General features: G+C 44.5%; 1 protein-coding gene across 3 annotated transcripts in view; it reads right to left on the bottom strand.

Annotated features, from left to right (window-relative positions):
• The window catches only part of LOC138675888 (V-set domain-containing T-cell activation inhibitor 1-like), a 139308-nt gene that overhangs the window by 37615 nt on the left and 78205 nt on the right, over positions 1 to 23488 (bottom strand). The window lies entirely within an intron of this gene.

Raw genomic sequence — 23488 nt, 5'->3', positions numbered from 1 at the left:
TCTGTCATTTTCCTATCACTCCACTATTTTCCCTCACTCCTCTCATTTTGCACTCACACCTTTTCATTTTCACCTCACACCCCTCATTTTCACCTCAGTATATACATGTTTGTCATCTCCCTTATATATAGTATACACCTGTATGTCTTCTCTTGCATATTGTATATACCTGTATGTCATCTCCCCTGTAAATAGTATATACCTGCTGTATGTCATCTCCTCCTGTATATTGTATATACCCATGTGTCATCTCCTATATTATATACCTGTATGTCATCTCTTCTGTATATACTATATACCTGTATGTCATCTCCTCCTATATATAGTATATACATGTATGTCATCTCCTGTATATAGTATATACCTATGTCATCTCCCCTGTTACAGGTATATACTATATAAAAGAGGAGATGACATAGCTATATAGAGGAGATGACATACAGCAGGTATATACTCCTCCTGTATATAGTATATACGTGTGTCATCTCCTCCTGTATATAGTATGTACCTGTAAGTCATCTCCTCCTGTATATAGTATATACCTGTGTATCATCTGCTCCTGTATATAGTATATACCTGTGTGTCATCTCCTCCAGTATATAGTATATACCTGTATGTCATCTCCTCCTGTATATAGTATATACCTGTGTATCATCTCCACTGTATATAGTATATACCTGTGTGTCATCGCCCCTGTATATAGTATGTACCTGTATGTCATCTCCCCTGTATATAGTATATAACAGGTTGTCATCTCCTCCTGTATATAGTATATACCTGTGTGTCATGTCCTCCTGTATATAGTATATACCTGTATGTCATCTCCTCCTGTATATAGTATAGACCTGTGTCATCTCCCCTGTATATAGTATATATGTGTGTGTCATCTCCTCCTGTATATAGTATATACCTGTATGTCATCTCCTCCTGTATATAGTATATACGTGTGTCATCTCCTCCTGTATATAGTATATACCTGTCAGTCATCTCCTCCTGTATATAGTATATACGTGTGTCATCTGCTCCCGTATATAGTATATACGTGTGTCATCTGCTCCCGTATATAGTATATACGTGTGTCATCTGCTCCCGTATATAGTATATACCTGTGTGTCATCTCCTCCTGTATATAGTATATACCTTTGTGTCATCTCCTCCTGTATTAGACCGCATTCACACATTATTTGGTCAGTATTTTTACCTCAGTATTTGTAAGCTAAATTGGCAGCCTGATAAATCCCCAGCTAACAGGAAGCCCTCCCCCCTGGCAGTATATATTAGCTCACACATACACATAATAGACAGGTCATGTGACTAACAGCTGCCGTATTTCCTATATGGTACATTTGTTGCTCTTGTAGTTTGTCTGCTTATTAATCAGATTTTTATTTTTGAAGGATAATACCAGACGACTTGTGTGTGTTTTAGGGCGAGTTTCATGTGTCAAGTTGTGTGTGTTGAGTTGCGTGTGGCAACATGCATGTACCGACTTTTGTGAGATGAGTTTTGTATAGCAACATGCGTGTAGCAACTTTTTGTGTCGAGTTGCATGTGACAGGTTAGTGTAGCAAGTTGTGTGCAGCAAGTTTTGCGCATGGCGAGTTTTTGCGCGTGGCGAGTTTTATGTGTGGTGCGTTTTGAGTATGTGCAAGTTTTGTGTGAGGCAGCTTTTGCATGTGTTGCAACTTTTGTGCATATGGAAATTTTTCCGCGTGTGCAAGTTTTGCGTGTGGCGAGTTTTCCATGAGGTGAGTTTTGCACGTGTGGTGAGTTTTGCGTGAGCCTAGTTTTGCATGTGGTGAGTTTTGCGCGTGGCGAGTTTTGAGCGGCGACTTGTGTTTCGACTTTTATGTGGCGAGGTTGGTGTATGTGTGGTGAAATGTGTGCTGAGGGTGGTATATGTGTTCAAGCACGTGGTAGTTTGTGGCACCTTTTGTGTGTGTGTTCATATCCCCGTGTGTGGTGAGTATCCCATGTCGAGGCCCCACCTTAGCAACTGTACAGTATATACTCTTTGGTGCCATCGCTTTCACTCTTTAAGTCCCCCTCGTTCACATCTGGCAGCTGTCAATTTGCATCCAACACTTTTCCCTTCACTTTTTCCCCATTATGTAGATAGGGGCAAAATTGTTTGGTGAATTGGAAAGCGCGGGGTTAAAATTTCACCTCACAACATAGCCTATGATGCTCTCAGGGTCCAGACGTGTGACTGTGCAAAATTTTGTTGCTGTAGCTGCGACGCCTCCAACACTTTTCCTTTCACTTTTTCCCCATTATGTAGATAGGGGCAAAATTGTTTAGTGAATTGGAACGCGCGGGGTTAAAATTTCGCCTCACAACATAGCCTATGACGCTCTCGGGGTCCAGATGTGTGACTGTGCAAAATTTTGTGGCTGTAGCTGCGACGGTGCAGATGCCAATCCCGGACATACATGCATACATACATACACACACACATTCAGCTTTATATATTAGACTAGCTGAAGAGCCCGGCGTTGCCTGGGCATTGTAAATATCTGTGGTTAGTTATAGCACCTCACTTCTCTTATTTTCCCATCACGCCTCTCATTTTCCCAATCACATCTTTCATTTTCCCCCTCACATCTCTCATTTTCTCCCTCACTCCTCTCATTCCCCCCTAACACTTGTCATTTCGACCTCACATCTGTCATTTTCCGATCACTCCACTATTTTCCCTCACTCCTCTCATTTTGCACTCACACCTTTTCATTTTCACCTCACACCTCTCATTTTCACCTCAGTATATACATGTTTGTCATCTCCCTTATATATAGTATACACCTGTATGTCATCTCCTGTATATAGTATATACCTGTATGTCATCTCCCCTGTATATAGTATATACCTGCTGTGTGTCATCTCCCCTGTATATAGTATATACCTGTATGTCATCTCCTTCTATATATAGTATATACCTGTATGTCATCTCCTCCTGTATATAGTATATACCTGTGTGTCTTCTCCCCTGTATATAGTATATATCTGTGTGTCATCTCCTCCTGTATATAGTATATATCTGTGTGTGTCATCTCCTCCTGTATATAGTATATACCTGTGTGCCATCTCCTCCTGTATATAGTATATACCTGTGTGTCATCTCCTCCTGTATTAGACCGCATTCACACGTTATTTGGTCAGTATTTTTACCTCAGTATTTGTAAGCTAAATTGGCAGCCTGATAAATCCCCAGCCAACAGGAAGCCCTCCCCCTGGCAGTATATATTAGCTCACACATACACATAATAGACAGGTCATGTGACTGACAGCTGCCGTATTTCCTATATGGTACATTTGTTGCTCTTGTAGTTTGTCTGCTTATTAATCAGATTTTTATTTTTGAAGGATAATACCAGACTTGTGTGTGTTTTAGGGCGAGTTTCGTTTGTCAAGTTGTGTGTGTTGAGTTGCGTGTGGCGACATGCATGTAGCGACTTTTGTGAGATGAGTTTTGTGTGGCAACATGCGTGTAGCAACTTTTTGTGTGTCGAGTTGCATGTGACAGGTTAGTGTAGCAAGTTGTGTGCAGCAAGTTTTGCGCATGGCGAGTTTTTGCGCGTGGCGAGTTTTATGTGTGGTGCCTTTTGAGTATGTGCAAGTTTTGTGTGAGGCAACTTTTGCATGTGTTGCAACTTTTGTGCATGTGGCAATTTTTGCGCGTGTGCAAGTTTTGCGTGTGGTGAGTTTTCCATGAGGTGAGTTTTGCACTTGTGGCGAGTTTTGCGTGAGCCTAGTTTTTGCATGTGGTGAGTTTTGCGCATGGCGAGTTTTGAGCGGCGACTTTTGTGTTTCGACTTTTATGTGGCGAGGTTGGTGTATGTGTGGTGAAATGTGTGCTGAGGGTAATATGTGTTCAAGCATGTGGTAGTGTGTGGCGCATTTTGTGTGTGTTCATATCCCCGTGTGGGGTGAGTATCCCATGTCGGGGCCCCACCTTAGCAACTGTCCGGTATATACTCTTTGGTGCCATCGCTCTCATTCTTTAAGTCCCCCTTGTTCACATCTGGCAGCTGTCAATTTGCCTCCAACACTTTTCCTTTCACTTTTCCCCATTATGTAGATAGGGGCAAAATTGTTTGGTGAATTGGAAAGTGCGGGGTTAAAATTTCACCTCACAACATAGCCTATGACGCTCTCGGGGTCCAGTCGTGTGACTGTGCAAAATTTTGTGGCTGTAGCTGCGACCCCTCCAACACTTTTCCTTTCACTTTTTTCCCCATTATGTAGATAGGGGCAAAATTGTTTGGTGAATTGGAAAGCGCGGGGTTAAAATTTCACCTCACAACATAGCCTATGACACTCTCGGGGTCCAGACGTGTGACTGTGCAAAATTTTGTGGCTGTAGCTGCCACGCCTCCAACACTTGTCCTTTCACTTTTTTCCCCATTATGTAGATAGGGGCAAACATTTTTGGTGAATTGGAACGCGCGGGGTTAAAATTTCGCCTCATAACATAGTCTATGACGCTCTCGGGGTCCAGACGTGTGACTGTGCAAAATTTTGTGGCTGTAGCTGCGACGGTGCAGATGCCAATCCCGGACATACACACATACACACACACACACATTCAGCTTTATATATTAGATTGGTCTCTGCCGCTTCTGTTTTTTTAACATTGGAATCAATCATTAGAAATAAACAACAATGGATGCCGCATTAACGGATCCATTTCCCATTGACTGCAATGATAAATAAACGGATGTGGCAGAGATCAGTTAGGGCTAGGGAACTAAAAAGTTGTGCTGGATTTCTGCTGGATCCATTCTACTAGATCATTACTGGACATGTGAACAGAGCCTTAGCCTACCTTGTGTGACGCTTCTTGCAGAGCTATTATAGATAAGTCTATCATGTGTAGTACTGTAAAAACCTGGATCTAAGCCTCTATTGCTCTCTGCTATGCTCCGCACATTACAAACTCCAGAACAATTATCACCCAGCTTTCTATAGACCCCCCTCTCTTAAGCCTCAATACAAGTCTATGATGTATGTATTGTCAGTATACATTCACCAAGTACTTAAACATTCTCAGTATATATTGTATACTCATGCACAGTACTGAATTAGTATATGTATGCGCAGAAGTAGCTTTTTATGCATTTTTGGTGCCAAATAAGACATTTTTATCTCAATGGGGTAAAACTGAAGTAAAAACACTAGTATAACACCTGCACTGGGAACTGTCAGGGCAGCTACTGGTATATTGGGACTTACAGACACTAAGAAGAGCTTTGCAGCTGCTGTTAGACAGGGACCTACAGACATTAGAAGATTTTCCCCTGAGCTGCAGTGGACTACCATCCCAGGGACCCTTGTTTCAGTCAGATGACACAGCCTGGATTGGATGAGGAGCACTTGGAGGGAGGAGCTGGGCAGAAAGTGAAAGAAAAAGTTGAGAGGAAGAAGCGCGCGTGGCAACTTGCTCTGAGAGACTGAGTACGGTGGATTTGCATCCCTCTACGCTGCAGTGTTGTTGTCCCCTCGGATATACCCACGCTGTTGGAGAGAGCGCAGCTTGTTTTTACCCTCTGAAGCAAGTTACATCAAGAACTTGGAGAGTTCTGCTGGCACTCCCACCGTATAAAGGACTGAATCCAGCCGCTCCCAGCTGGTGTCCAGAGACCCATCCGACCGTTGGAGACGCGCAGTGAGTGCCCTTCTGAGACTTGTGGCTCTACCAGCGCTATTTACAGTGCGTACACTACAGCCCAGACTATTGCCATTAGTATTCATCTAAGTGCACCATCTGTTCTAATTTGCACGCCAACATCCGCGGCAACTGGGCCCCAACATTTGGACTGAGTTAAACCAGAAGAGACAAAAAAAACCCTGCTACGTTATACTTGCAGGGTTGAAGTAGAATTAGAGTGTGATGTACAGTTAGGGCCAGAAATATTTGGACAGTGACACAATTTTCGCGAGTTGGGCTCTGCATGCCACCACATTGGATTTGAAATCAAACCTCTACAACAGAATTCAAGTGCAGATTGTAACGTTTAATTTGAAGGGTTGAACAAAAATATCTGATAGAAAATGTAGGAATTGTACACATTTCTTTACAAACACTCCACATTTTAGGAGGTCAAAAGTAATTGGACAAATAAACATAACCCAAACAAAATATTTTTATTTTCAATATTTTGTTGCAAATCCTTTGGAGGCAATCACTGCCTTAAGTCTGGAACCCATGGACATCACCAAACGCTGGGTTTCCTCCTTCTTAATGCTTTGCCAGGCCTTTACAGCCGCAGCCTTCAGGTCTTGCTTGTTTGTGGGTCTTTCCGTCTTAAGTCTGGATTTGAGCAAGTGAAATGCATGCTCAATTGGGTTTAGATCTGGAGATTGACTTGGCCATTGCAGAATGTTCCACTTTTTGGCACTCATGAACTCCTGGGTAGCTTTGGCTGTATGCTTGGGGTCATTGTCCATCTGTACTATGAAGCGCCGTCCAATCAACTTTGCAGCATTTGGCTGAATCTGGGCTGAAAGTATATCCCGGTACACTTCAGAATTCATCCGGCTACTCTTGTCTGCTCTTATGTCATCAATAAACACAAGTGACCCAGTGCCATTGAAAGCCATGCATGCCCATGCCATCACGTTGCCTCCACCATGTTTTACAGAGGATGTGGTGTGCCTTGGATCATGTGCCGTTCCCTTTCTTCTCCAAACTTTTTTCTTCCCATCATTCTGGTACAGGTTGATCTTTGTCTCATCTGTCCATAGAATACTTTTCCAGAACTGAGCTGGCTTCTTGAGGTGTTTTTCTGCAAATTTAACTCTGGCCTGTCTATTTTTGGTATTGATGAATGGTTTGCATCTAGATGTGAACCCTTTGTATTTACTGTCATGGAGTCTTCTCTTTACTGTTGACTTAGAGACAGATACACCTACTTCACTGAGAGTGTTCTGGACTTCAGTTGATGTTGTGAACGGGTTCTTCTTCACCAAATTAAGTATACGGTGATCATCCACCACTGTTGTCATCCGTGGACGCCCAGGCCTTTTTGAGTTCCCAAGCTCACCAGTCAATTCCTTTTTTCTCAGAATGTACCCAACTGTTGATTTTGCTACTCCAAGCATGTCTGCTATCTCTCTGATGGATTTTTTCTTTTTTTTCAGCCTCAGGATGTTCTGCTTCACCTCAATTGAGAGTTCCTTTGACCGCATGTTGTCTGCTCACAGCAACAGCTTCCAAATGCAAAACCACACACCTGGAACCCACCCCTGACCTTTTAACTACTTCATTGATTACAGGTTAACGAGGGAGACGCCTTCAGAGTTAATTGCAGCCCTTAGAGTCCATTGTCCAATTACTTTTTGTCCCTTGAAAAAGAGGACGCTATGCATTACAGAGCTATGATTCCTAAACCCTTTCTCCGATTTGGATGTGGAAACTATCATATTGCAGCTGGGAGTGTGCACTTTCAGCCCATATTATATATATAATTGTATTTCTGAACATGTTTTTGTAAACAGCTAAAATAACAAAACTTGTGTCACTGTCCAAATATTTCTGGCCCTAACTGTATATATGACTTTGACAGAGCACAGTTACTTGTATTGCATGTTATTCTTTTAACTCCATCTCATTTATGCTGCATGGCAATAAACCTGTTAAACTGTTTTACTCCTGATCCCTGTGAGTGTGTACTGAGTGTGGCAGGGGCTTCCCGAGTCAGCCCCTGGCAGAAGACAATAATCCTTCTGCAGTCCCAGAGAGAGAGCTCCAATCAAGATTCAGGTGGAGGCACTGCGCCCTGGAGAGGTGAGACCCCCCATAACACCCAGTGTACCGTGGTAGCCCTAAAAGGGTGTTCCAGTGGAGGCACTGCTGAGATCCAGAACTAACACCGGAGTATTTACTATGGAGACTTAACAGAACGAGAAGTGAATTTGTGGTGTGAAGAGATGGATGTTCCCGCCAAACAAAGCTTTGCAGTGAGTGGTGAGTTCTGTGATGCGTCTGATGAAGAGATACAGAAAATAGTTAACCGACTCACTGAACTTGCCCACCCTAAAGTGATCGACCGCTGGAAAGAAAAGGGGGGACAGTTACCCACAGCCCTAATTTCAACCAGGCAGATCTTGAGGAAAGAATAGTTCCCATCCATGGTAGCCGTGTCTTCAGAGTATGGTCGACAATGGCAGATCACTTGGTCTACTGAGTCCGAAGTTGAGACCCGGCAACCGGAATCAACCACTCAGCCTAGAAATACTAGTATAGCTCCGCCCTCTACTCCACCTAGATTCCGTCCTGAAGAGACAGCGGCCCCTGCTGATGTGCTTATGATAGCTATGGAAAAGTTAGTCAGTTTGCCAAGATGCAGCCAGAAGGGAACTACCGTCATCTAAGAACTTTCTCGGGTGCCCTCCCCACCCCTGCTGGAGAAGAAGGATATGATACTTGGAGGGATGTCACTTTACAGTGTCTAGAAGAGTGGCAGTGCACAGATGCTGTAAAGAAGCAGAGAATAGTAGAGAGCTGCTGCAGAGATAGGGTCAGAATCGTGCTTTTAAGGCCAGGATCACACATACGCGAGGTACGGCCGAGTCTCGCAGGTGAAAACCCAGCTCTGGTGCCAGCACTCCGAAGCGGAGCATGCAGCTTCATGTATTGCTGTGCGGCTGCACGCTCCGCTCCAGAGCTCGGTTTTCACTTGCGAGACTCGGCCGTATCTCGCGTATGTGTGATCCTGGCCTTAAAAGCACGATTCTGACCCTATCTCTGCAGCAGCTCTCCCTACACTTGCTGAATCTGGAGCTGAATGCGGCGAGCAGGGTGGCGCCAGGTCTCTTATACTCATCATGATGCCGTGCGGCCGAGCCAATCACTGCACGACCACAACAAAGATGGCTGCGGTGTTTCATGGCCTGGCAGACAACCCTGCAGCGTGACTGGGTCTCTAAAGTCCGCCAAAAATACTGGGTGGAAACACCAGTTCCCGCCGAATAATCTGGAAACACCAAGGTTACTTACCGGTAGCCGGGTTTTTCCGGAGCCCATGACAGCACACCTGAGAGAGGGATCCGCCCAGTCAGGACAGGAAACCTACTGAAATAAAAGGGCGGTACCTCTCCCTCGCTTCAGTTGGTTTACAGAGCATGAGAGGCCCCCCTGGTTAGTTCACATGGCAAACTACCACCACGTTATATTAATAACAAAAAAACACCCAGCTAAAAGAGCGCACCAAAGGGTGAAAAAAAGGGGGGAATATACAGGTGCTGTCATGGGCTCCGGAAAAACCGGCTACCGGTAAGTAACCTTGGTGTTTTCCCTTCCCCCACGACAGCACACCTGAGAGATTTTTGGAGAAAGAAACACCTTAGGGAGGGACCACCGCTTGCAGCACCCTTCTACCAAAGGTAAGGTCAGTCGAGGAGGATAGATCCAGTCGGTAGTGTTTAAAGAAGGTAGACGATGAGGACCAGGTAGCAGCCTTACAAATCTGATCAATCGATATCTCTGCTTTTTCTGCCCAGGAGGTAGCCACAGCTCTGGTGGAGTGAGCCTTGATGCCTTCAGGGATCGGGGCACCACATGCAGCATAGGAAAAGGTAATAGCCTCCTAATCCATCTAGCAATAGTACTTTTGGATACCCCATATCCCTTCCTGCTACCATGGAAAGCTACAAATAGGGATTAATCCTTCCTTCACTGACTGGTCAAAGATATGAACTATAACATGGATCTTCTTACATCTAGTGTATGAAACTTTTCTTCCCCTGGGTTCCTAGGATTATCACAAAAAGAGGGTAATACAATTTCTTGACACCCTGTCCTCAAATATTTGTGTGTAAGGAGGGGAAATAGACAGGGCTTGTAAGTCACTCACCCTACGGGCTGATCTCAAAGCTACCAGAAGCACTCTTTTAAGAGTGAGGAGTTTTACTGATGCTTCTTGTAAAGGCTCAAATGGACTCCCAGTTAGAGCTTCTAAAACCAGATTCAAATCCCACGGGGGAACCCTCTGAACTACCACCGGTCTAGATCTACTACATGATATAATAAAGCAGGACACCCACCTATTGGAGGCTAGATTACAATTATATAAGGCCCTTAATGCCGACACTTTTACTTTGAGCGTATTGGTTGCCAAACCTAGTTGTAAACCCTCTTGTAGAAACTCTAAAATAGCACCCACAGGAGCCTCATCCCCCAAAGGCTGTCCCAAAAAATGTAGAAACCTCTTCCAGGTTCTACTATAAATTCTCGACGTGATCAGTTTTCTACTTTTCAACAAGGTGGAGACTAGCCCTGGTGAAATCCCCTGCCGACTCAGTAATGCCCTCTCAAATTCCAGGCTGCAAGATGGAAGCCCTTCACCTGAGAGTGGCATATTGGTCCCTTGGTAAGCAGGTCCGGAATCTCTGGTAGAATCCATGGATCGGTTACTGACATCTGTCTTAATAGGGAAAACCAAGGTCTTTTCAGCCAAAATGGAGCAATCAGAATTACCCTTGCCTGCTCCATTCTGATCTTTCTTACTACTACTGGAATCATTGCTATCGGTGGAAATACATAAGCATGACTGAATTTCCATGGAATTTGAAGGGCATCTACCGCAAATGGTTTCTCTCTCGGGTCTAACGAGCAGAAACTCTCCACTTTTCCATGGTGAAGAGTGGCAAATAAGTCTATTACGGGTATGCCCCAGGCCTACACTATCTGTTGAAACACGCGGGAATTCAACGACCATTCTCCTTGTTTAAGCATTTTGCGACTTAGGTAGTCCGCCTTCGTATTTTCGACCCCCTTTATGTGAAGAGCAGAGAGGGATAGTAGGTGATGCTCTGCTAGCTGTAGGAGGACAGATACTGATTTCATAAGGGAAAGTGATCTCGTTCCCCCTTGGTGGTTGATATAAGCTACCACTGCATAATTGTCCGACATGATTCTGGTATGGTGACCCTGAAGGATAGGGAGGAAATGTTTTACAGCTCTCTCTACAGCCCATAATTCTCTTACATTGGACGTCTGACGTGATTCCTGTCGGGACCAGGATCCCTGTATCAAGAGGGTTCCTAAATGAGCACCCCATCCTGTACCGCTTGCATCTGTCATGATCACATACTCTATCGGAGTTATCCACTGGACCCCCGACGCCAAATGATCTCTTACTGCCCACCATTTTAGGGAATCCCTTACACTCACTGAAAGGTATAGTTTCCCCTCTAAACGCCCTTTTAACAACTTTTGTGTTGACAGAATCTCCCACTGTAATTGTGTTAGGTGAAATTACGCCCATCTCACAGCAGGTATACAGGATGTCAGTGTACCTAACAGGGACATCGCCTTCCTTATTGTCATTACAGGGTGTTGTATTGCTAACTCCACAAGACTTTGTCTTTTGACTAGTTTGTTTTCTGGTAGAAGACAAAGCTGACAAAGCAGAACCAAGCCCAGAAAGGACTGAACTACCTCTGGCGTCAACCTTGATTTGGTGAAATTTATTTTCCAACCCAACACCTCTAGTGTTGCTGTCATCTCTTCTATTTGTGCTAGACAGTGAACTGCCGAATTCCCTATTATAAGGAAGTCGTCTAGGTATGGGTCTATAACTATATCCCGAGAACGGAGGAAGGACATGACTTCTGACATTAACTTGGTGAATATTCTTGGCGCTATAGACAGGCCGAATTGTAGGGCAGCGTACTGGTAATGCCTGAGTCGTCCTTGGACATAAACTGCTACTCTTAGAAATTTGTGGTAGTCCCGATGGATAGGGACGTGGTAGTAAACGTCCTTTAAATCTATAGCCGCCATGAAGCAGTTTGGGAACAAAAGCTTTATCGCTGTATTTACCGACTCAATTTTGAAGGAGCAATTTACTACTGACTGATTGAGTTTTCTTAAGTTGACAATAGTCCTTAGTGATCCGTCCAATTATTGTATTAAAAAAAGAGGGGAATAAAAACCTTTTCATTCCTCTTCCCCAGGGACTTCTATCAGAACCTGTTTTAACACTAGTTCCAATACCTCCGCTTCCAAGGCTAGCTGTTCTTCCGGGGATTTTCTTTGGGATGTCAAAACAAAAGTCTGTCGCGGTGAATAAATAAATTCTATTTTTAAGCTGTCTGTGATGACATTCAGTGCCCAACGACTGGGGGAGATATTTACCCAGGCGGGGAAAAAGAATAAGAGTCTTCCCCCTACCTCTGACCTGGCGTCATTGGGAGGGCTTTTTTGCTGATGTAGAGGGACCCTTAAACATTTATCCAGAACCTTTTCTGTCTCTGGAGTCCCAATTCCTTCTATCTCCCGGGGGGCGACCTCTACTAATTTTTCCTCTCCGAAAATAAGGTCTTCTAATGTCCACTGGAAAGCGAGGAAATCCCTTTTTCCTATCCCCTGCTTTTTCTAAAATGTCCTCCAGCTTCTGACCAAAGAGGAAATGGCCGTCACACGGTATGGAACAAAATCTATTTTTTGAAGGCAAGTCGCCCGGGCATCCCTTCAACCATAGAGCGCGTCTAGCTGCATTGGATAAGCTTGCTGCCCTAGCTGCTAGCCTTACGGAGTCTGCTGAGGAATCTGCTATAAAGGCTGCTGCTCCTTTAACCATTGACATATTAGCTAGGATCTCTTCCCTTGGTGCTTTAGATTTCAGTTGATCCTCTATCTGTTGTAGCCAGACTATAAGGGAGCGGGCAACACAAGTTCCAGCTATTGCCAGTTTTAAACCCCCTGCGGTTGCCTCCCAGGTGTGTCTTAAGAACCCATCCATCTTTTTGTCCAAGGGGTCCCTTAACACGCCAGAGTCCTCTAAAGGAAGGGATGACTTTTTAGATGACCTAGCTACCGCACCATCAATTTTATGAACCTTATCTCACATCTCCAAATCTTTCTCCTCAAAGGGGTAACGTCTTTTAGAAGCTGAGGGGAGACTACCCGATTTCTCAGGCTTCTTCCACTCCTTTTCTATAAGGGCTTTTACTGTTAACTGGGAATGTACGCTTCCTTTTCTCCTCCAAACCTCCAAACATAATGTCCTCTAAGGATTTAGTTGCTTTCTCATCCTTTAGGCCCATTGAGGATCTGACAGCCTTTACTAATTTATCCGTGTTCTCAGTTAGAAAGCATGGACGGCCCCCAACATCGCTATCTGAAGAGGAGCCAGAGGATATGGAAGAGGAGTGGAAGGGAGATAAGGGATCCTCCTGATATTCCTCGCCAGAATGAGAGACGTCGGAATCTGAAATAGGTTCTGGGTTCTTACTACCCTTCTTTTTAAGGACTGATTTTAAAGAGCCTTCTACCTCTGCTCTAATTATGGCCCTAAGGCTAGAGGAAAAGTCACATAGATCACTCACCATCCACTGACCATGAAGGGTGCCGGATTCTGAGGCTGAATAGGAGCACGGACAACGTCCCTCCTAGAAGCTGAGGAGTCCTGTGACCTCCGGTCAGGGCGACTGCCACTCCTTCCACTCGAGTGGCTACTCCTCTTCGTATGCTGGTGAGTGGATACAACAACTGATAAGGGCTCTTGCTGCTGCTGCTGTAAAGGCTGCTGCTGCTCCATACAATCCTCCATATTGGAGAGCACTATAGAAGTGAGAGATATCTCTGTGGATACTTCACCCTTTAAAGAGTGATCCATAATGCTCACCACCTCTTCTGGTATCCGATATGCACCTCCCCCGCTGCACCCCGCCGGGAACTCCTGTATTGCAGCTGGCGTCCGAGCCATGGGCGCCGCCATCTTAGATCCGACACGCAGCTCTGACATCATGCAGGCATGCCCATTCCCAGCGTGCCTTGTGCACAACGCCAGACATGCACCCGGAAGTCACAGAAGGGCGGCCAGCAGAGGGGGAGAGAGTGGCGTGGCAGCCACAGAAAAGCCTCAGGACCCCGGATTGTGCTGGACCGACACCCGCACGTGCGCAAGAGCCCACAGGATTGCGAGCGGCGCTTCCACCATCCTGAAGGCCAGCATACAGGCACCCTGCCTGCTCTTCCAGTGCCGGGACAGGAGTGGGTGAGTGGAAATCTTCCAGCAAAAAAAAACACCGTGATTCAGCACTAGGGCTCCCATCAGGACAGGAAACCCAACTGAAGCGAGGGAGAGGAACAGCCCTTTTATTTCAATAGGTTTCCTGTCCTGACTGGGCAGATCCCTCTCTCAGGTGTGCTGTTATGGGGGAAGGGAAAATGCTCGGTGCTCGCCGAGTATGACAAGTACCGTGATACTCGAGCAAGTAACAAGTAGTGGCGAGCAAGTTTGCTCATCACTAAACAAGATGTGTATCCTTATGTGTCACACACCACATGGTCAGCTAGGGTTGTTAAATATTACAATGACATTTCCCAGTGAATGCATTTGTATTGGTTGAAAGCAATGTAAAGGTTGAAAAACGCATCAAAAACGCTGCGTGTGAACATAGCAAAAGTGGTGGAGGAACATTTCGGTCTGGGGTTAATTATTTTGCCTTATATACAAGTCATTACCCTGGAAAGGATGTACCTTAACATATTTCCTGGCAAAATCCATTTTGGTTTTGTTTTTGTATGTTTTTTGGTGCACCTGTAAAAATGGCATGAAACTCTTGCAACATTGCTTACAGCTGTGACTGTTGTGAATTCTGCTCTTGGGTTCCCTCCAGTGGTTGTTGGTGGGAATGCAGTTGTCTTTGACTCGCAGTCCTGGCCAGGTGTATCGGATAATTGCAATTCTGACTGGGATATTTAGGTGTGCAGGATCCTTTAGCCCTTGCCAGGTGTCAATGTTCTATTGCCAGTAATGGTTCTCTGCCTGGCCTCTCCTGCCTGCTGCCATTTCCGCTAAAGATAAGTGTCTGATTCTTTTTCTTAGGCTCACAGGCTGTGTGTCTATTTTTTCGTGCGCTTCTTAGTTTCTATTTTGTTCCAGCTTCGACTGTCCTGTTGTTTTCTCAATCTGGTTGGATTCGCTGGAGTTGCAGATATACTTTCCCCACCTTTAGTTAGGTGGTGGAGTTTTTGTATTTTTCTGCTGTGGATATTTTGTAGATTTTGTGCTGACCGCTCAGTATCCTGTACTATACTTTCCTATCTAGGTAGACGTTGCCTCCTTTGCTAAATCTGTTTTCCGCCTGCGTGTGTCTTTTCCTCTCCTACTCACCATCATTATTTGTGGGGGGCTGCCTATACTTTGGGGGTCTACTCTGAGGCAAGTCAGTATTCCTATTTTCTATCTTTAGGGATAATTAGTCCTCCGGCTGTGTCGAGGTGTCTAGGTCTGGATAGGCACAACCCACGGCTACTTCTAGTGTCTGTGATAAGTTCAGGGTTAGCGGTCTGTATAGTTACCACTACTCCAGCGAAGGTTTTTTCATGTTGTTCCAAGGCCGCTTGATCATAACAGTACAACTGGCCAACAATGAGTTAATTGCATCTCAGAAGAAGGGAGGAAAGGTTTTGAGCCATTTTTTTTTTCCTCAGTCTGTTTTGTCTTCTCCTCCCTCTTAATCTCGGGGTGGCTGAGGAACCTAGTACTAACATGAATGTTCAGGAGTTAGCTTCTCGTGTGGATCAGCTTGCTGCTATGGTACAGGGTATTTCAGATTATATTGTTCAAACTCCTGCTTTAGAACCTAAGATTCCCACTCCTGTTTTATTTTTTGGTGACAGATCCAAATTTTTGAGTTTCAAAAATAACTGTAAACTGTTTTTTGCATTGAGACCCCGGTCCTCTGGTGATCCCATTCAGCAGGTTAAAATCATCATATCCCTGCTGCTTGGTGACCCACAGGATTGGGCATTTTCCCTGGAATCTGGCAATCCTGCTTTGCTTAATGTTGATTCTTTCTTTCAAGCATTGGGGTTATTGTATGATGAGCCTAATTCTGTGGATAAAGCTGAGAAGACCTTGTTGGCCCTATCTCAGGGGCAAGAGGCGGCTGAATTGTATTGTCAGAAATTCAGAAAATGGTCTGTGCTGACTAAATGGAATGATGATGCTTTGGCGGCAATTTTCAGAAAGGGTCTTTCTGAATCCGTTAAGGATGTTATGGTGGGGTTTCCCACACCCTCCAATCTGAGTGATTCTATGTCTTTGGCCATTCAGATTGACCGGCGCTTGCAGGAACGCAGAACTGTGCGCGCTATGGCGTTATCCTCAGAGCAAATTCCTGAGCCTATACAGTGTGATAGGATCCTGTCTAAAACGGAACGACAAGGTTTCAGACGTCTCAACAGGTTGTGTTTTTATTGTGGCGACGCTTCTCATGTCATTTCTGTCTGCCCTAAGCGGACAAAAAGAATTGCCAGTTCATTTACCATCAGTACTGTACAACCTAAATTTCTGTTATCTGTGTCCTTGATCTGCTCATTGTCGTCGTTTTCTGTCATGGCGTTTGTGGATTGAGGCGCCGCCTTGAATTTGATGGACTTTGACTTTGCTAGGCGTTGTGGTTTTCCCTTGCAGCCTTTGCAGAATCCTATTCCTTTAAGGGGCATTGATGCTACACCCTTGGCTAAAAATAAGCCCCAGTTTTGGATACAGGCGACCAAGCGCATGGCGCCAGCCCACCGGGAAGATTGTCAATTTCTGGTGTTGCATAATTTGCCTGATGCTGTCGTGCTGGGTTTCCCGTGGTTGCGGGTCCATAATCCTGTTTTGGATTGGAAGTCCATGTCTGTAACTAGTTGGGGTTGTCAGGGGGTTCATAATGATGTTCCTCTGATGTCAATCGCCCCTTCTCCCTCTTCTGAAATTCCGGAGTTTTTGTCTGATTTCCAGGATGTATTCGATGAGCCTAAGTCCAGTTTCATTCCACCGCATAGGGACTGCGATTGTGCTATTGATTTGATTCCAGGCTGTAAGTTTCCTAAAGATCGACTTTTCAACCTTTCTGTACCTGAACATACCGCCATGCGGAGTTATATTAAGGAGTCTTTGGAGAAGGGACATATTCGTCCATCTTCTTCACCGTTGGGAGCGGGGGTTTTTTTGTTGCTAAAAAAGATGGTTCTTTGAGACCCTGTATTGATTATCACCTCTTAAATAAGATCACGGTCAAGTTTCAATACCCCTTGCCTTTGCTTTCTGATTTGTTTGCTAGGATTAAGGGAGCTAGTTGGTTTACTAAGATTGACCTTCGGAGGGCTTATAATCTTGTTCGTATAAAGCAGGGTGATGAATGGAAAACTGCGTTTAACACGCCCGAAGGTCATTTTGAATACCTTGTGATGCCATTCGGACTCTCTAATGCTCCATCTGTTTTTCAGTCCTTCATGCATGATATCTTCCGGAGTTATCTTGATAAATTCTTGATCATATATTTGGACGATATTTTGATTTTTTCCGATGTTTGGGAGTCTCATGTGCAGCAGGTCAGGATAGTATTTCAGATCCTTTGTGACAATGCCTTGTTTGTGAAAGGGTCTAAGTGTCTTTTTGGGGTGCAAAAGGTTTCCTTTTTGGGCTTTATTTTTTCTCCCTCATCTATAGAGATGGATCCGGTTAAGGTTCAGGCCATTCATGATTGGATTCAGCCCACATCCGTGAAGAGCTTTCAGAAATTTTTGGGTTTCGCTAATTTTTATCGCCGTTTCATTGCTAATTTTTCCAGCGTGGTTAAACCCTTGACTGATTTGACTAAGAAGGGCGCTGATGTGGCGAATTGGTCCTCTGCGGCTGTCTCTGCCTTTCAGGAACTTAAACGTCGTTTTTCTTCTGCTCCGGTATTGCGTCAACCGGATGTTTCTCTTCCGTTTCAGGTTGAGGTTGACGCTTCTGAGATTGGGGCAGGGGCCGTTTTGTCTCAGAGGGATCCTGTTGGTTCCTTGATGAAACTGTGTGCCTTCTTTTCCCGTAAATTTTCGCCTGCGGAACGCAATTATGACGTCGGCAATCGGGAGTTGTTGGCTATGAAGTGGGAGTTTGAGGAGTGGCGACATTGGCTTGAGGGAGCTAAGCACCGTATTGTGGTCTTGACCGACCATAAGAATTTGATTTACCTCGAGTCTGCCAAGCGGTTGAATCCTAGACAGGCTCGATGGTCCCTGTTTTTTTCTCGTTTTGATTTCGTGGTCTCGTACCTTCCGGGTACTAAGAATGTTAAGGCTGATGCCGTCTCTAGGAGTTTTTTGCCTGATTCTCCTGAGGTCTTGGAACCAGTCGGCATTTTGAAGGAAGGGGTGGTCCTTTCTGCCATTTCTCCTGATTTACGACGGGTTCTTCAGAAATTTCAGGCTGACAAACCTGACCGCTGTCCTGTGGGGAAACTGTTTGTTCCTGACAGATGGACTAGTAGAGTGATTTCTGAGGTTCACTGTTCTGTGTTGGCTGGTCATCCTGGTATTTTTGGTACCAGAGACTTGGTTGGTAGGTCCTTTTGGTGGCCTTCTTTGTCGCGTGATGTGCGGTCTTTTGTGCAGTCCTGTGGGACTTGTGCGCGGGCCAAGCTTTGTTGCTCCTGTGCTAGTAGGTTGATTTTGCCATTGCCGGTCCCTGAGAGGCCCTGGACGCACATTTCTATGGATTTTATTTCCGATCTTCCTGTTTCCCAGAGGATGTCGGTCATCTGGGTGGTTTGTGACCGATTCTCTAAGATGGTTCATTTGGTGCCTTTGCCTAAATTGCCTTCTTCTTCTGATTTGGTTCCATTGTTTTTTCAGCATGTGGTCCGTTTGCATGGTATTCCGGAGAATATTGTGTCCGACAGAGGTTCCCAGTTTGTTTCTAGGTTTTGGCGGGGCTTTTGTGCCAAACTGGGCATTGATTTGTCTTTTTCTTCTGCATTTCATCCTCAGACAAACGGCCAGACTGAGCGAACTAATCAGACTTTGGAGACTTATTTGAGATGCTTTGTGTCTGCTGATCAGGATGATTGGGTGGCTTTTTTGCCATTGGCCGAGTTTGCCCTTAATAATCGGGCTAGTTCTGCTACTTTGGTTTCGCCTTTGCGAAAAAAAACCTATGCAGAAACGCAACAAAATATGAATCGTATGTGAAAACTAGCCATAGTGGTGATAATATGGGATACTATGTACTCCAAAGCATCAGGTAATCGCTGGTTTATGTTTTTAAGGTGTAGTTGAGGGGTACATTTAGTTGTATAAAGTTGAAACAAGGTTTAAAAACAAGTGTTAAAAAAAGACAAAAAAACTGTTAATATGCATTTTTTTATTAGATTTATATTCCACCATAAGACAAATTCATATAGAGTACAACGCAATTGTAATGACCCATACAATAGATATATTATTTATACCCCACTGTAACCAGCAATCCCTCTCTGAAAAATGTACTAAAGTTAATCAGTTCTTTTTACATTCCAAAATGGTACCAATGAAAACTACACTCCTTCCCACAAAAAAAACCACACCATCAGATACATTGAAGTAAAAATTGGGACATCTTTCAAAAAATACAAAAAGTGATGAAGAATGAAGAAAAACAGAAAACGTAGTGGGTCATAAAACAGAACATTCGTTTTTTAAAGAATGAATTGCACTATATCTGCAGAATACATAGCTAATGTCACTTCTCTAGGAAGGTTTTAAAAAAGTGGGGGTCAGTAACGTATTTTATTTTTTTAAAAATCTAAAAAACTTTTTCATTTTTGAAGATATAAGCACTAGTGATGAGCGAGCACTAAAATGCTTGGGTGCTCATTGCTCGGATCGAGCAAATTGGAATACTTGGGTACTCGACCCGAGCAATGAGCCCATTGTAAGTCTATGGGAAACCCGAGTATTTTTATCTTGATCCCCCCGGGGGTCCTTTTAAGGTCTAAAAACATCTGAAAATGATGGAAACACTGCTCAAATGAAACGGGAACATCATGGCAATTGTCCCTGGAAGCATTCCTGACTCCTAGGTCACAGCTGTAAACAATGTTGTCAGATTTTTACACCATTTTTACAGGTGTACCAATAACATACAAAAACAAAACCAAAATGGATTTTGCAGGGAAATATGTTAAGGTACATCCTTTCCAGGGTAATGACTTGTATATTAGGCAAAACAATTAACTGCCGACCAAAATGTACCTCCACCACTTGGGTTATGTTCACACGCAGCGTTTTTGATGCGTTTTTCAACTTTAACATTGCTTTCAACCAATACAAATGCATTCACTGGGAAATGTCATTGTAACATTTAGCAACCCTAGCTGGCCATGCGGTGTGTGACACATAAGGAGACACATCTTGTTTCATTTATGAAGGAGGGACTCAGTCTTAGGCCGGGGTCAGACCTAACGTGTACAAATACGGTCCGTTTTTTTATGGCCGAGATACACAGAAAAGTTCCTGAACAGTGATCCGTATTCAATGCGAGGATGCAATTTTTTGTCCAAAAATTATCCGTGTGTCATCCGTATGGCATCCATATGATGATATCCATATGATCCAAATAAATATTTTTTTTTAAATATAACCCCCATGGGGAAATGTTTGTCAGCCTATACACTTTGTGTATGGGCATTACAAGTCTAGGAGACCCACTACTTTAAATTGGGCCTAGTGTTTAATGAAGCCTTCCTCCACCTCTCATCATTTTCCACCACTAGATCACCAGGGTTCACGTGTTCCATACACTTAGTGTATGGGCATTATAAGTCTAGGAGACCGGCTCCTTTGTAATAGGACAGTTTTTTAATGAGGTCCTCCTCCTTGTTTCTTCCAAGGGGGATTGGGGTGCATGCAAATTTGGGTCAAGGCGGAACTTGCATTCAATGCATAAGGAAACAGTATGGCAGGACCAACTGAAGAATGTGAAGTGGGTTTTCCTGTGGCCATCCAGTACCTGCGTTCAAAGGCTTATTGGGGTGCATATGACTTGATAACAGGGCAGGTCTTGCAGGTAATACATAAGAAAATAGTATGACAGGACCGACTGAAGAATGTGAAGTGGGTTTTCCTGTGGTCATCCAGTACCTGGGTTCAAAGGCTTATTGGGGTACATATGACTTGATAGCAGGGCAGACCTTGCATTCAATGCAACTTTTTTTCAGGAAGCCCTCCTGTACCTCTCGTGAAAGGGGTATTGGGGTGTATTGTAATTGTTGGCAGCCCAGCCACTCACTGCATAGGCAATAACAGCATAGGAGACCCACTGTTTAATAATGGCCCTGTAAGAATACTAATGCCACCTGATGCCCCTCTAAAAATAGGCTTTGAGACTTTAAGACTGAATTCCTCTTTCATAAATGAAACAAGATTAGTGATGAGCGAGCACTAAAATGCTCGGGTGCTTGTTGCTCGGGCAGAGCAGATTGGAATACTCGGGTACTTGACCCGAGCAACGAGCCCAATGTAAGTCTATGGGAGACCCGAGTACTTTTACCACGATCCCCCCAGGGGTCCTTTTAAGATTTAAAAACGTCTGAAAATGATGGAAACTCTGCTCAAATGACACGGGGACATCATGGGGATCACCTCTGGAAGAATTCCTGACTCCTAGATCACAGCTGTAAACAATTTTTTCTGAGATTCATGCCATTTTTCCCGATGCCACAAAAAAACACACTAAAACAAAACCAAAATGGATTTTGCTGGGAAATATGTTAAGGTACATCCCTTGCAGGTTAATTACTTGCCTGTAAGGCCAAATAATTAACCCCAGACCAAAAATTTTCTCCCCCACTTAGGCTTAGTTCAGACGCAGCGTTTTTGAAGCATTTTTTCAACTTTAACATTGCTTTCAACCACTACAAATGCATTCACTGGGAAATGTTATTGTAACATTTAACAACCCTAGCTGGCCATGTGGTGTGTGACACATAAGCAGAACCATCTTGTTTCATTTATGAAGGAGGGACTCTTAAAGTCACAGAGCCTATTTGTACTGGTGCATCAAGCGGCATTAATCTTCTTAAAGGGCCATTATTAAACTGTGGGTCTCCTAAGCTGTTGTAGCCTATGCTGTGAGTGGATGGGCTGCCAAGAATTACGATGCACCACAATACCCCAGTCACCAAGAATTACGATGCATCACAATACTCATTTCATAAGATTTCCAGGAGGTCCTCCTGAAAAAATGTTGCATTCAATGAAAGGCCTGCCCTGCTACCAATTCATATGCACCCCTATAAGCCTTTGAACCCACATACTGGATGGGCCCATGAAAATCCACTTCACAATATGCATTTTGTACTCCCATATTCCTTTGTTTTAGACATTGGCAGCAAGGCCAGCCCTGCTGCATAGTCAGTCATATGCACCCCATTACGCCTTGGAACCCACATACTGGATGGGCCCATAAAAATCCATTTCACAATATGCATTTTGCTTGTACTTCCATTCTCCTTTGTTTACACAGTGACAGCAATGTCTGTCCTGCTGCATAGTCAGTCATATGCACCCCATTACGCCTTGGAACCCACATACTGGATGGGCCCAGGAAAATCCAGTTCACAATATGCATTTTGTTCTCCCATACTCCTTTGTTTTACACATTGGCAGCAAGGCCAGCCCTGCTGCATAGGCAGTCGTATGCTCCTCATTACGCCTTGGAACCTACATACTGGATGGGCCTTGAAAATCCACTTCACATTATGCATTTTGTACTCCTGAACTCCTTTGTTTTACACATTGGCAGCAAGGCCAGCCCTGCTGCATAGTCAGTTAAATGCACCCCATTACGCCTTGGAACCCACATACTGGATGGGCCCATGAAAATCCACTTCACAATATGCATTTTGTACTCCCGTACTCCTTTGTTTACACAGTAACAGCAATGTCTGCTAGAGTTGAGCGACTTTTACGTTTTTAGGATCAAGTCGGGTTTCGCGAAACCCAACTTTGTCAAAAGTCGGGTCGGCTGAAATCGGACGATTATTTCGAAAAGTCGGGGGCCGACTGAAACACGAAACCCAATGCAAGTCAATGGGGAATCAAAGTCGGCAGTGAGTGGAGGACAGGAAAACACCTACAGTGCCCATTTTAATGCCAAAAACATCAATTCTTATTTCTTAAGCTTGTCAATCTTAATTTACTTTATAATAATAGTTAGGCATTGAAAACTGGGGGTCATTTGGTTAAAGGTGTGGGGGGTAGGGCTGGCTCAAGATTTTCATGGGCCCAGGAAATGTGGAATACGTCACGGCGGTGGAGCAGGGAGAGGTAAGTATTTCAACTTTGCAAGTGCTGTGATCCTGAGCAAGCTGGGGGGGGGGGCCCACTCGTTGACACTTGGCACTGGCACAGGGCACCTCATAGTACGGTGGTGTGTTTGACGGCGGGTGGCGCCTCCCACTGCCAGAGACACTTTTGCATACTATGAGGGGCCCTGTGCCAGTGATGTTGCCAACGAGTATGCCCCCCCACCTGATGAAGGAACCTGCACTTTCATCTGCACCTTCCTCTTTGTCCCCGTGTAAGGTGGTATAGTATGCGGGAAGGGGAACCTGACTTTCAGCAGGGTTAGATTCAGGCTGTGTAGAGTGCAAGGGGAATGTGGAGGTCTGGGTCAATGTACCAGCAGACTCATCTAGCAGTGGCTGGGCAATGGGCAGGATGAGGAGGAAACCCAGA

This window comes from Ranitomeya imitator, chromosome 4, assembly GCF_032444005.1.
Source record: "Ranitomeya imitator isolate aRanImi1 chromosome 4, aRanImi1.pri, whole genome shotgun sequence".
Taxonomy (NCBI): Eukaryota; Metazoa; Chordata; class Amphibia; order Anura; family Dendrobatidae; genus Ranitomeya; species Ranitomeya imitator.
Note: the sequence above shows the minus strand (reverse complement) of the source record. Positions and strands in the feature narration are given on the sequence as shown.